The 12,818-nt window shown below is 37.5% G+C and overlaps 1 protein-coding gene across 27 annotated transcripts in view; it reads right to left on the reverse strand.

Annotated features, from left to right (window-relative positions):
* Positions 1–8,988, reverse strand: part of Clasp1 (cytoplasmic linker associated protein 1) — a 259,501-nt gene extending 250,513 nt beyond the window's left edge. For 18 of the 27 annotated variants that reach the window (XM_048812118.1, XM_048812111.1, XM_048812104.1 and 15 more), the window contains exon 1: positions 8,927–8,988. The gene's annotated coding sequence lies outside the window, so the exon portion shown is untranslated. The remainder of the gene's footprint in view (positions 1–8,926) is intronic. The other 9 variants (XM_048812113.1, XM_048812114.1, XM_048812115.1 and 6 more) reach the window with 8 other exon arrangements.
* Positions 8,989–12,818: the final 3,830 nt, after the last annotated feature.

Here is a 12,818-nt window from a genome sequence, read left to right on the forward strand (position 1 = left end):
GCCCAGGGTTTCAATCCCCAGCACCACCAAAAAAAAAAAAAAAAAGCCTCCCTTGAGCTTTTCATCAATAACAGTGTTAACAGTGAAACTTCCTTAAACTCTGTCTACACTAGCCAGCTCCACTGATGCATTTCCTGGTCCCTCTTGGACCCTCTGATCTGGTACCATGGACACTACACAGCTGGGAGATGCTCTTGCAGGATCCTCAGGGAATGCCATGTTGGCAAATCCTAGGAATATTTCTCTACACTTCACCAACTCCACCTCTCAGCAGCATTCCAAAGTGGACCACCGCTTCTTTCTTGTAAAATTCCCCACTCCTGGGAAAACCAAGGATCAGGCCTTCCTGCTACTTCTCTGGTTGTACCTACTCAAGTTCCTTTAACCATCTCTACTCACGAGAGAGAAATTCTACTAGCGCAGTGTTCTGTTATACTAAGCACTAAAAAGTCTGGAAATGTTCTTTTAAAAGTCTGAAAATCATCAGTCAGGCATGAAGCAGAAGACTGGACAGAGAAAGTGAACACTTAATCTCTAGAACCAAAGGCCAATAGCACTTTGGCCTTGCAGGATACTACTAATCATCTCTGAACTGCAGAAGCAGGAGACTGTAAAGGTATGTAATCATTTACCTTCCTTTGCCTCATTTACTGGCAGACATATATTAAATAAAATTGATTCAGCCAGGTATGGTGGCACATTCCTATAATCCCAACGACTTAGGAGGCTGAGGCAGGAGAATGACAAGTTCAAGGCCAGCCTCAGCAACTTAGCAAGACCCTGTCTCAAACTAAAAAATAAAAAGGCTCCTCTCTATCCCACTCCTACAGCTCCCTGAATTCCCTGCTCTTTCCCTACTCCACTCTGTTAGTTTTGTAAAAACTTTTATATTTAAATTAAAACTTTATTTTTCTATCTGGTTGGATGATAGTTTGGGGGGAAGAGGAAAGGGAGGGCTGGGGAGTTGAGGTGGAGGATAATTTTAGGTGTTCTCTGTTTCCCCATTACATGTGAATATTAGAATGTTAATTTATTTTGCTCTCTCTGTTTGTTATCCAAATGGTAGAAGGGGGTAGATGGTAGGGATGGAGTCAGATGTGAAACCAGGGTGGAGAGGGAGCCGACTGGCCAGCAGTGCTCTTCATCCGTTCCCTCTCCAGTGCATTTCCAAACACGTGGCCTCCATGCAGGTGCTAAGAGCCTGGTGAAAACCACTGTGGTGTGCCCTTACCTCTCTGATCCCTTCCTCACCCAACATGGTATGGCTAATAATGTCCTCTGACATCATGGTGATCACCTCACCTCTCTGAGAGTTCCCCCCCTAGTAGTTTCCCTTCTTGGCCAGGTTGTGTCACCAGCCTCCTGTCTGCACATACCCTGATGAAGGTCCAAGCACGCCTCAAGCCCCATGCTTTGTAGAAAGAAACAACAAAAAAAATTTTTTAATTAAATTAAAACAAATAATTAAATAAATAAAAAGATTTGGGAATATGTCTCAGTCATTCAGCACCTGTAGGTTCAATCCTTGGTAAAAAAAAAAAAAAAAACTTCTATTTTTTTCCTACTTCTCAAAATTCCCTCAAAGATGAAACAAGATGGACATGCACTGGGAATAGCTGACATTCCATGATAGGTCCATGAAGGTTTGTTACACTATCCCTTTGCTTTTATACGTGTTTGAAATTGTTCATAATTTGTTAAAACTTTGTTTAACTTATTCAAAAGGACTGTAATATTTATATGCAAAAAGATATCAAAATAATTATAATAAATTTTTAACTAAATAAAATAGGATGTGAAATTTTATTAAATCATTCACATGACATGATATGCATGATCTAGCCTATGTATGCCAAACTTACAAAAAAACAAATCATGTAAAATATTGAAGAACAGTAATAAGTTTGGGAATGATTTCTGTCCTATTTAATAATTTCTTTTCATATTTTCTTTAAAAATGATAATTTACATGCATCAGGCTGGTTATTTAATAATGTTAGTTTTATTAATCAAAAAATCAACTGAAAACAAAAAAGACTTTTTATACAATGCTGACTTCTCTCAGTGCAAAATATTAGAACATATACACAGGGCTGATGTCAACATCACAATACTAATTTGTTACATAACCAAGGCAGTTAACCCTAGAAAGGAGAGAATAAATAATGCAGATTACAGCTTCCCAGAGAAGGGCCTCCCTGGAGATTAGAGATCCTGGCAGAGAACCAGCTGGTTAGGGAGAAAGAAAGGCAGCATCACAGACAGGGTGTGGCTGGCTCCTCTGGAGAGGGAATTTACATTTCCATCTACCAACACTGTACTTCTGTTGCGTCTTAGAGGGAACTTCATTTAGAGCTTCACAGCCTTGGCCAAATAGCATTTTTCCCCCCTGTTTACTATGCTAATGAAAATCAGATCTCTGCGCCTCAACAACAACTTAACATGATTTTCTATAATAGCTTTACCTCATTATCACATACCATTAAATTCACCCTAAATCCAGCAGTTTTATTATATTCACAAAGTGGCACAACCATCACCACTAATTTCAGAACATTTCTATCACCTCAAAATGACACCCCATATCCTTTAGCAATCACTCCCTCCCGTCTTTCCCCAAACCCATGAAAACAAATAATCTACTCTCTGCTTCAATGGATTGGTCTATTTTGGATACTGCATAAAAATGGAGCAATAAAATATGTCGTCCTTCATGTTTGGTATCTTTCACTTAGCACTTTGTTTCCATATTGTAGTACATTCACTCCTGTGGCTAAATAACACTCCATTAGATAGATCCACATATCGTTTATGTTTATCTGTTGGTAGATATGAGGATTATTTCCACATTTTGGCTACTACAAATAATGCCACTATGAATATTAATCCCGGAACAACTCATCAACACTTGTTACCACCCCTCTTTTTCATTAAAGCCATCCTAGTGGGTATGCAGTGGTATTTCATTGTGGTTTTGATTTGCCTTTCCTTAAGGACTAAAGATACAGAGCTTCTTTTCATGGGCATGGTGAATCTTCTTTGGAGAAATGGGTAATCAAATCTTTTGCTCATTTTTAATTGGGTTATGTAACTCTCTAATTGATGAGTTTTTAATATATTCTGGATAAAAATCCTTTATAGATACATGATTGGCAAATATTTACTCATTCTGTAGAATGATTTCATTCTGTTGAAGATATCACTTGAAACAAAGTTTTTAATCTGGATCAAAAACCAATCTATGGGGCTGGTGTTGTGGCTCAGTGGTAGAGTGCTCGCCTAGCATGCACGAGGCCCTGAGTTTGATCCTCAGCACCACATATATGTAAAATGAAGATATTTGACCACTCAAAACTTAAGAATAAATATTTTTTAAAAAACAATTTATTTCTTTTCTTCTTAGGTGTCATACCTCAGAAACCACTATTTGTGAAAAGGTAACTAACTTCTCCCTAATCTAAGGGCACAGATTTACATCCATTTGCTTCTTAGAATTTTATAGTTGCAGATTTTACATTTAGGTCTATGAATCAAGTCTGGGTTAAGGTGTATACATGAGTGAGAGAGTGATCCAAATTAATTATTTTGCATGTGGATATCCACTTGTCTCATCACCATCTATTGAAAAATCTACTCCTTCCCCACTAAAACATACTTGCACTCTCGTTGAAAATTTATTTCTAGACTCTCATTCAATTCCTCTGATCTACATGTCCACCCTTATGCCAGTACCAGACTCTCCTAATCACTGAAGCTTTGTAGTAAGCTATGAAATTCCTCCAACTTTGTTCTTTTCCAAGAACATTTTCACTATCCAAGGCCCCTTGCAATTCCATATGAAATTTAAGATCAGCTTACCAATTTCTGCAAAGAGTCAGCTCAATTTTACAAGGATATTGTTGAATCTGAAGACCAGCTTGGGGAGTACTGCCATCATAATAGCATTAAGCGTCCCAATCCATGAACACAGGGACGACTTTCCATTTATTTAGATCTTTAATTTCTTTCAATGATATTCTATACTTCATAGTATAAGTTTAATACTTCTTTTGTTAACTATGCTATTATGAATGGAATTATTTTCATAATTCCATTTTCAGATTATGCATTGGAAGTATAGATGAATTCAATTGATCTTTGAATATTGATTTTGTATGCTACAACCTCCCATAGTTTTAGAGTGTATTCCCTAGGGTGTTCTACATATAAGATCATGTTATCTGCAAATAGAGACCATTTTACTTTTTTCTTTCCAATACGAATGCCTTCCCCTTTTTCTTTCCTAAATGCCTTACAAAACACTGCAGAGAAGCAGCAAAAAGAGAACATCCTTACCTAACCCTCCTGACTGCTAATCTTAGAGGACAGCAGTCAGTCTTTCATCTTTAAGTACAAGCTGTAGGTTTTCATGGATGACCCTTCTATTCCTAATTTTTTCAGTGTTTTTATCACGACAGGATGTTAAATTTTGTCAAACTTTTCCTGCAGCTATTGAAGAAATTTTTGGCTTTCAACCTTTATCCATATGGCATATTACGCTGATTTTCAGATACTAAACCAGTGCTGCACTCTTGGGATAAATCCCACTTGGTGTATATTCTGATACATTGCTAGATTCTGTGTGCTAGTATCTTGTTGAGAACTGTTACATCTGTATTCATAAAGCACACTGTTCTCTAGGTTCTTTTCTTGTGATGTCTTTGTTTGGTTTTGAAACCTAGTTAATAATGCCCTCATACAGGAATCTGAGAAGTGTTCCCTCCTCTTTCTTTTAAAAGAGATTGTGGAGAATTTTTGTTAATTCTTCATTAAATGTTTGGTAGAATCACCAAATGTGAAGTCATCTGAGCCTGGATGTTATTTGTGGGATGCTTTTTGATTGTTAATACAATCTCTTTACTTGTTACTGGTCTAATCAGAGTTCCTGCTGCTTCTTGAGTCAATTTCAGTATTTTTCTAGGAATGCATATATTTCATCTAGATTATTTAATTTTTTAGCCGATAATTATTCCTAATAATCCCTTATAATCTTTTTCCTCCCTATGAGGTCTGTATTTATGTCCTTTCTTTCATTCCTGATTTTATTAAGTCTTGTGTCTTTTCTCTTGGTCAGTCTAGCTCAAGGTATCAATTTTGTTCATCTTTAGAAAGAACCAATTTTGTTCTGTTGATTTTTCTCAACTTTTTTCCCACTCTATTTATTTACAAACTAGTCTTCATAATTTTCTTCCTTCTGCTTACTTTGGATTTAGTGTGTTCTCTTTCTAGTTTCTTAAGCTAAGTTAGGTTACTGATTATTACAACTATTATTAGGTTATTGAGACTTTTCTTCTTTTTATTTTTCAATATCTATTTTTTAGTTGTAGATGAACACAATACCTTTATTTTACGTATTTATATTTATACGGTGCTGAGGATTGAACCCAGGGCCTCGCATGTGCTAGGCAAGCGCTCTACTGCTGAGCCACACCCCAGCCATTTTCTTCTCTATTAGTACAGGCATTTACAGTCCTACATCTCTCTACTTTTGCTGCCTACCCTAACTTTAGGCATATTGTTTTGTTTTGGTTTTTGCATGTAGTGTAACTGGCATTAAAAAAACATTTATTCTTGGAACAAATGATTGACAAGGTTTTGTTTAACTGTGTAAACAAACTGGTAAAATATACGTAAGTTCTGCTCATGGACATACCATGTTTGTTAGGCAGGGAGTGTGTATGGGTCAACAAGAGGATGGGAACATGGTCAGATCTGTGTCTTTGAGATCAAACCAGCTGAAGAATAAGCCAGGAAAGGCCAGTTATTGCCATTTCCAAGCAAAAGACCGTGAATTCATGACTGCTCTAGTTTGTATCTGGAATGTCCCCTCAAGGCCCTGTGTTAAAGGCTAGGTCCCCAGCGTGGGGCTCTGGGGAGAGGTGCTTTGACAGAAACTTTAGATCAGACCTAGTGAGAGGTCTCTGGGTGACTGGGGCCAAGCCCTTGAAGAGGATTATGGGACTCCAGATTTCTCTTTCTTTCACTTCCTGGCCAGGAGGTGAGCAGTTCTCTGCCATGCACTCCCACTATGACGTATTGCTCACCAGACACAAAGGCAAAGGGGCCCAGTAATCATGGACTGAGCCATCCAAGACTGTGAGTCAAATATACCTTTTCTCTTAAAAAGAAAAAAAAAATGATGTGTGTGTGTGTGTGTGTGTGTGTGTGTGTGTGTGTGTTTTCTCTGCTATTTTAGCCAGAGGCTGAGGCAGGATTACAAGTTTGAGGCCAGCCTCAGTAACTTAGCAAGACCCTGTCCCAAGATAAAAAACAAAAAGGGCTGAGGATGTATCTCAGTGGCTGAGTGTCCCTAGGTTTGACCCCTAGTACACGTACACGTACACACACACACACACACACACATACACACAGATGATTTACCTGTGTAGCCATATTAAGGGGTACAATTCAGTGGGATAAAGCACATTCACATTACTGTGTAACCATCACCATCATGACAGGCCACATTTTGTTTGCTTTTACCTAATTTTTCTTGTGATTTTCTCTTTGAGCTACTGGTGATTTGGTACTGTACAGTTTAATTTGGACATATTTGTGAATTTCCCAAATTTCCTTCTATTATTGATATTTAATTTCATTCCACTGAGGTCTGAGAACATACTTTGTATGATTGCCATGCTTTAAAATTCATTGAGGACAGGCTGGGGTTGTAGCTCAAGAGCAGAGCACTTGTCTAGCACATGTGAGGCCCGGGGTTCAATCCTCAGCACCACATAAAGATAAATAAAATAAATGTATTATTTCCAACTACAACTAAAAAATAAATATTAAAACAAAATTCATTGAGGCTTTTTTTATGACACAATATATGGGCTCTCCAAAAGAATGCCCATATATCCTTGAATATGTATTCTTCTGTTACTGGTGGGGTGTTCTATAGATATCTGTCCCTTAGTGACTTAAAAGTTTGCCTGCATCTAGGCCATGTTCCAGGAAAAAAAAAAAAAAAATTGCCAATTATTTAAACTTTAAAATTTTCATGTTATTCCCCATGTTTTATATGAACTACTGATTCTATACATATATACCTCTTTTATTTAGACCTTTTCTTTAAAGGTCTCACCTTTGAAAATAAAAATTTAGTTTCTAGCACCACATTTAGAGTTCATTTCTAGCAGCAAAACCTGCCAAAAAAGCTAAGCAGGAAGCAGCATGTATGCTAGGTGGGAGATTTTCTAAGATGTTTCTAAAGAGGAAAATCCCCAGACTTAGGTAAATAAGAAGAGAGGAGAGCATCTGATATGTAATTTGATAATATGGCAGCTGACATGGCTATCCCAAATTTCCCAAGGGATATGGGTTACACCCAGTTGAAAAAAGAAAACCTATTAAGTACTGGGCATTTAATTTGAAGACAGAAGGTATAACACTGGGGATACAAAAGGAGGAGGGGTTTTTCTCTGTTACTGAATAAAGAAGTCAAGCTAAAAAGAAGTAATACCCCAATCATTTACAATTTGGCTTTCTATAATTTAAAATAAGCATGGCAGGCTGGAGATGTGTGGCTCAGTGGTAAAGCACTTACCTAGCATGTATTGGGTCCAAGATTTAACCCCCAGCACTGACAAATAAATAAAGTAAGTAAATGAAAATAAAATAAGCATAGCTACTTCACATTTGAAACATCACTTTCTCATTCATTGAGTGTTCATACAAATGCCAATTTGTCTATCCCCTACAATACTTTTCTAAGAATAGTATTACCATGTCTATTTTACCGAAGAAAATAGATTCAGAGTTTTGGAAACAAAGTGACTTCCAAGTTCGCACAGCGACTGTGAAAAAGAACCAGGATTTCAACCAGGTTTTCTAACTTCAAATCCAGGGCTATTTCCCATTAAAATGCTATGGCTTCTTCTCACAAACACACAGAGGTCTGAGTAATTTTGACACACAAACACACACATGAACATGCACACATGTGCATGTGTATGTATTTTTTACTATAAGGAATGATCTAACCACTGTACTTAATGTTCTCAAAATACAAACAGAAGGGCCTGAATGCAGAGGAGCACCTAGTACCTGGCACAGCACCATATACTATACGAATGATCCAGAAAGAACAAATGAAGAGTAGGAACCGCAACAATAGTCCTTGAAGAGTGATCAGCAACTTTCAGTTCAGAGAGTTCAGTATTTCCCACAGACCGCCAAACGCAGGCCAAAAGCAAAACCAAGAGTAGGAACAAGAGGGAAGAAAAGGGGAATGCAGAGGAATAAAGGAGGAGCACAGCAAATACACGCAACCATTGGAGGAAAGTGGATGACGGACAAATAGGAACACTCTGTATTTTTTTTTTTTTGCAACTTCTCATAATTCTGTAATTATTTAAAAATAAAAAGTTTTGAAAAAAAACAAAAAGAAAAAAGTTTTAAAATATACCTGATGGAGACAGGTTCTTGGTCCCGGTTTTTTAAATTCACTCAATACCTAACATGCTGGCTAATCTGCCAGGCACTGCCCTCAGTAAGCTCTAAGTACACTGGGAAGAGAACAAGAAGTAAGGAACAATGGCATTCCAACACAAAATATCAAGATACCTTCCTCACAGACTCACTCTTCTGCTGACTCCTTAGTCATCAGAGGAACAGGGAAGACCACACACAACAGTGAAATGAACACAAGAGTACCACTTGGCACAGTTGTCTTGGGTGTGCCCAAGCATTAAAACATAGGCTTTGCTTATTGACCCTCACACTCCAAGGCAATCCCCCTATCTTCATTCCTTGATCTAGCAACATTCACACTGAAGACAGAGAATCTGGTAGGAAACCCTGCAGCATCATGGAGCCCCAAGGATAAGGAGCCCTGTGCTTGCTGAAGGAAAAAAAAGTGAAGTGAAGCTTTTACAGATTTACTTACTCATTAACAAATCATCATCTTCTCATATTTACTCCAAATCCTTTCAATACAATATAAGTGACCTGGCAGGGAAAAATAACTTAGAACATGAGCTGAACAATGGCCAAGACGACTAAAAATAACTTCGTATACTACTTGCTACTCACCCCCAAGAAACCATATTTCAAGCACATACACAGTATTTTAAATCTGTACTCTAGAAAAGCTTACACTTAAGAGAAAAATTTTGCAATATGTTTCAAACTAACCATAGCAGAACACTGCTGTAGTAAAATAACATTTTACATTCATATTTTATGGATTTAGGAAAAATTTCAAAGGAAAAGCACAAAAAGAGATGTGTGCCTTAACAACTGTACTATACACAGATGCTCAAATTTCCAAATTGATTTGTGACTGCCCCTTTTTTTTTTGGCACTAGGGATTGAACCCAGGGGCACTTGACCACTGAGTCACCTTAACCACTTAATAGCCTGCCTCAATTTTTCTATGTTGACTTATTCCTATTCAACTGTAACAGATTTTTTTTTTTTAAATACTAACATCACTCTAGTCCTACAATGAAATAAAAAGATAACTTAAACTAGGCATGGTGGTAACACTCCAGCAACTCAGGAGGCTGAGGCAGAAGAATCACAAATTCAAGGCCAGCCACAGCAACTTAACAAGCTCCTGAGCAACTTAGAAAGACTCTGTCTCAAATAAAAAATAAAAAGGGATGGAGATGTATCTCAGTGCTTGAGCACCCCTGGGTTCAATCCTCAGTACAAAAAAAAAAAAAAATCACAAATGTAACTAGATAGAATCAAATACATGTTTTAATACAATGCTGATAAAAAACAAACTTTTATAACCATCTAGGACAATTTGGCAACATCCATCAACATCCATCTGAATACATCTTTTGACCCAGTAAATCCAAATCTAAGGAAATAATGTATCAAGTATGCTAATATATATAAAGTTGTTCATTGCAGCTATTCATTTAAAAAGAAAATTGCAATGGGCCCTGCAGAGTAGTGCTCGCCTATAATCCCAGTGGCTCAAAAGGCTAAGGCAAGAGGATAGAAAGTTTGGGGCCAGGTTTGGCAACTTAGCAAGACCCTGTCTTTAAAAAAAAAAAAAAAAAAAAAAGGGCAAGGGCTCAGGGGTAGAGCACCCCTAGTTCAATCTCCAGTATCAAAAAAGCTATCTAAATTTTAGTAAAAAGAGCAAATCAGAAAACAGCATGTTTATAATGCCACTTTCTAAAATGAAAATTGGGGCTGGGGCTGGGGCTCAGTGGTAGAGCGCCTGCCTTGCACGTGTAAGGCACCACATAAAAACAAACGAAACAGAGGTATTGTGCCCAACTACAACTAAAAACTAAATAAATAAATATTTTTTAAAAAATAAAATGAAATGAAAATGTACTATTTATATAACAATAAATATTAAAAAAAAAAGAGTGGTGGTACTAATAGAACAATGCTGTAGCCTTTACAAAGATACAACGGCTTGTGTGAACGTACATTACTTCAAATTCAAACTCCATCATGACCCTGGGAATGGGAAGGGGGAGAAAAGACAAGACAGTGGAGGAAGACCTACATTTTACTCTGTCCTGTGTACCTCAACACTGTTTAACCATGTACATATCATCTATTCCAAATAAATATAAATTTTAAACATTAAAAATATTCATTGTCTGTCTAACTGAATCCATACTCTACCTAATAAATACCAGAAAGTTGTTTGTAAAGTCAAGTAGAATTATAAACCTGGTACCTCAGCCATATCAGTTATAATACCAAGTATTGAAAACAACGGAAACTGCAGTTTATTCAGTAAATTGTCCAAATCCAGCACTCATCTCTAGAAGTAACAACACCTATAAAGAAACAAAGCACATTTCTGAACCTCAACCAGCATGGAATTCTTGCCAAGTCAAAAATAGAAAAACAATAATGGGAAGAAGACAAATGCTCAGTTCACTGCTGATCACTGAAGTAACCACAGCCATGTTTTAAGTCAGAAAAGACACATAATCTCTACAGTGGATAAAGCAGCAACAGCTCTCAAAATATTATGACATATAACCTTTAACCCAAAGGTCAATATCTGGGAATTTACATACACACACACACACACACACACAAAATAACAAAATATAGGATTATTCTTTGTAACACTTTATAAGATTAGAAAAATTAAATGTTATCAATAGCATACTCATTAAACTATGGTATAATTAGACAGGCACGGTGGTGCATACCTGTAATCCCAGTGGCTTGGGAGGCTAAGATAGAAGAATTGTGAGTTCAAAGCCAGCTTCAGCGACTGCGAGGCACTAAGCAACTCAGTGAGTCCCTGTCTCTAAATAAAATACAAAATAGGGCTGGGGATGTGGCTCAGCGGTTGAGTGCCTCTGAGTTCAATTCCTGGTACCAAAAAACTATAATATATATGACAAGATGCTATTCAGTTATAACATTCATTATCAGTTAAAAAGGAAGTCTTTCATGTACTGATAGAACAATTTCCAAAATGTAAGTTTAATGAAAAGCAAAACAGAATAGTTGATACTAAGGTATCATCTGTATAAAAAGGAGGAAAGGTATATAGACACATTTACACATTCTTTCACGTATATAATTAATAACATTAATGCCTCCAGGAAGATAGAATGGCAACTAAGTAGAAGACAACTTAAAATTTTAAACTGTGGCCAGATGCAGAGGCGCACACCTGTAATCCCAGTGGCTCGGGAGGCTGAGGCAGGAGGATCGTGAGTTCAAAGTCAGTATCAGCAACAGCAAGGTCTGGGGATGTGGCTCAGTAACTCTGAGTTCAATCCCTGGTACCCCCCCCCCGCAAAAAAAAAATTAAACTGTGTATGTATTACCTGTTTTAAAATGAATATTTTATAATAGAAAATTTCATGCATTTAACTAGCAGTCTTCCCATTTCTAGATAATTTAAACAAGATGAAAAGAATTCTCATATACAATTACAACAGATTTTAATTCACTCATAATAAAAGGGGCACAAGTATTTCCCCTAGGTACCTTCTATAAAATTGTATAGTCAATAATGCATGTAATAAGCTTGTAACTACAATTAATACAATGTTAACAATGCCATCACTACCCAGAAGCAACAGCAACCAGTTTCCCAAAAATACAACATCTAGCCCTCACCCTAAAAATTCCAGAATCAAATCACTGATCAGCTGATGATTCAAGTAAGTATCGAAAAAAAGAAGTCCTGTTTTTATTAAAATATAAGGCTTTCGGCAACATGTAACTTTCAAACAGGCTTCTTCTCTCAGCAACGGTGCTCTCTTGGCTGTTATCTGTGGCCACTGCACAAAATTAGAACATGGCATGAATACTGCCAAGAGTCAGTCTCCTTATCCCATGGTCACAAGCTAGGTCCCAGCCAACACAGCTCTCTCATGAATGGAAGACAATAAACAGGTCTCAGAGTATCCAACCAAAAGAGTTGGATACACCTGCTTGAGGGTCCACATCTTCAGGTCAAAACAGGAAGAGGTCATATCCTTTTCCCCAGTCCCAGATTAGGAGCCTTAGTCCATTTTTGTTCCTATCACAAAATACCTGAGACTGGATGATTTATAAAAAACAGAAGTTTAACAATGGGATGTAGCTCAGTAGTAGAGTGCTTGACTAGTATGCACATGGCCCTGGGTTTAATTTCCTATATCGAAAGAGAAAGAGAGAGAGGTTTATTTGGCTCGTGGCTCTGGAGGCTAGGAAGCCCAACAGCATGGCACCAGCACCTGGTGAGGGCCTTTCTTGCTGCGCAGAACATGGCAGAGAGCATCACAGAGCAAAGTGCAGCTCTTCCTCTTTATATTCAGCCACTAATGTCATTGTGGGCCTCCCCCCCC

Source organism: Marmota marmota, unplaced genomic scaffold (assembly GCF_001458135.2).
Source record: "Marmota marmota marmota unplaced genomic scaffold, marMar, whole genome shotgun sequence".
NCBI lineage: Eukaryota > Metazoa > Chordata > Mammalia > Rodentia > Sciuridae > Marmota > Marmota marmota.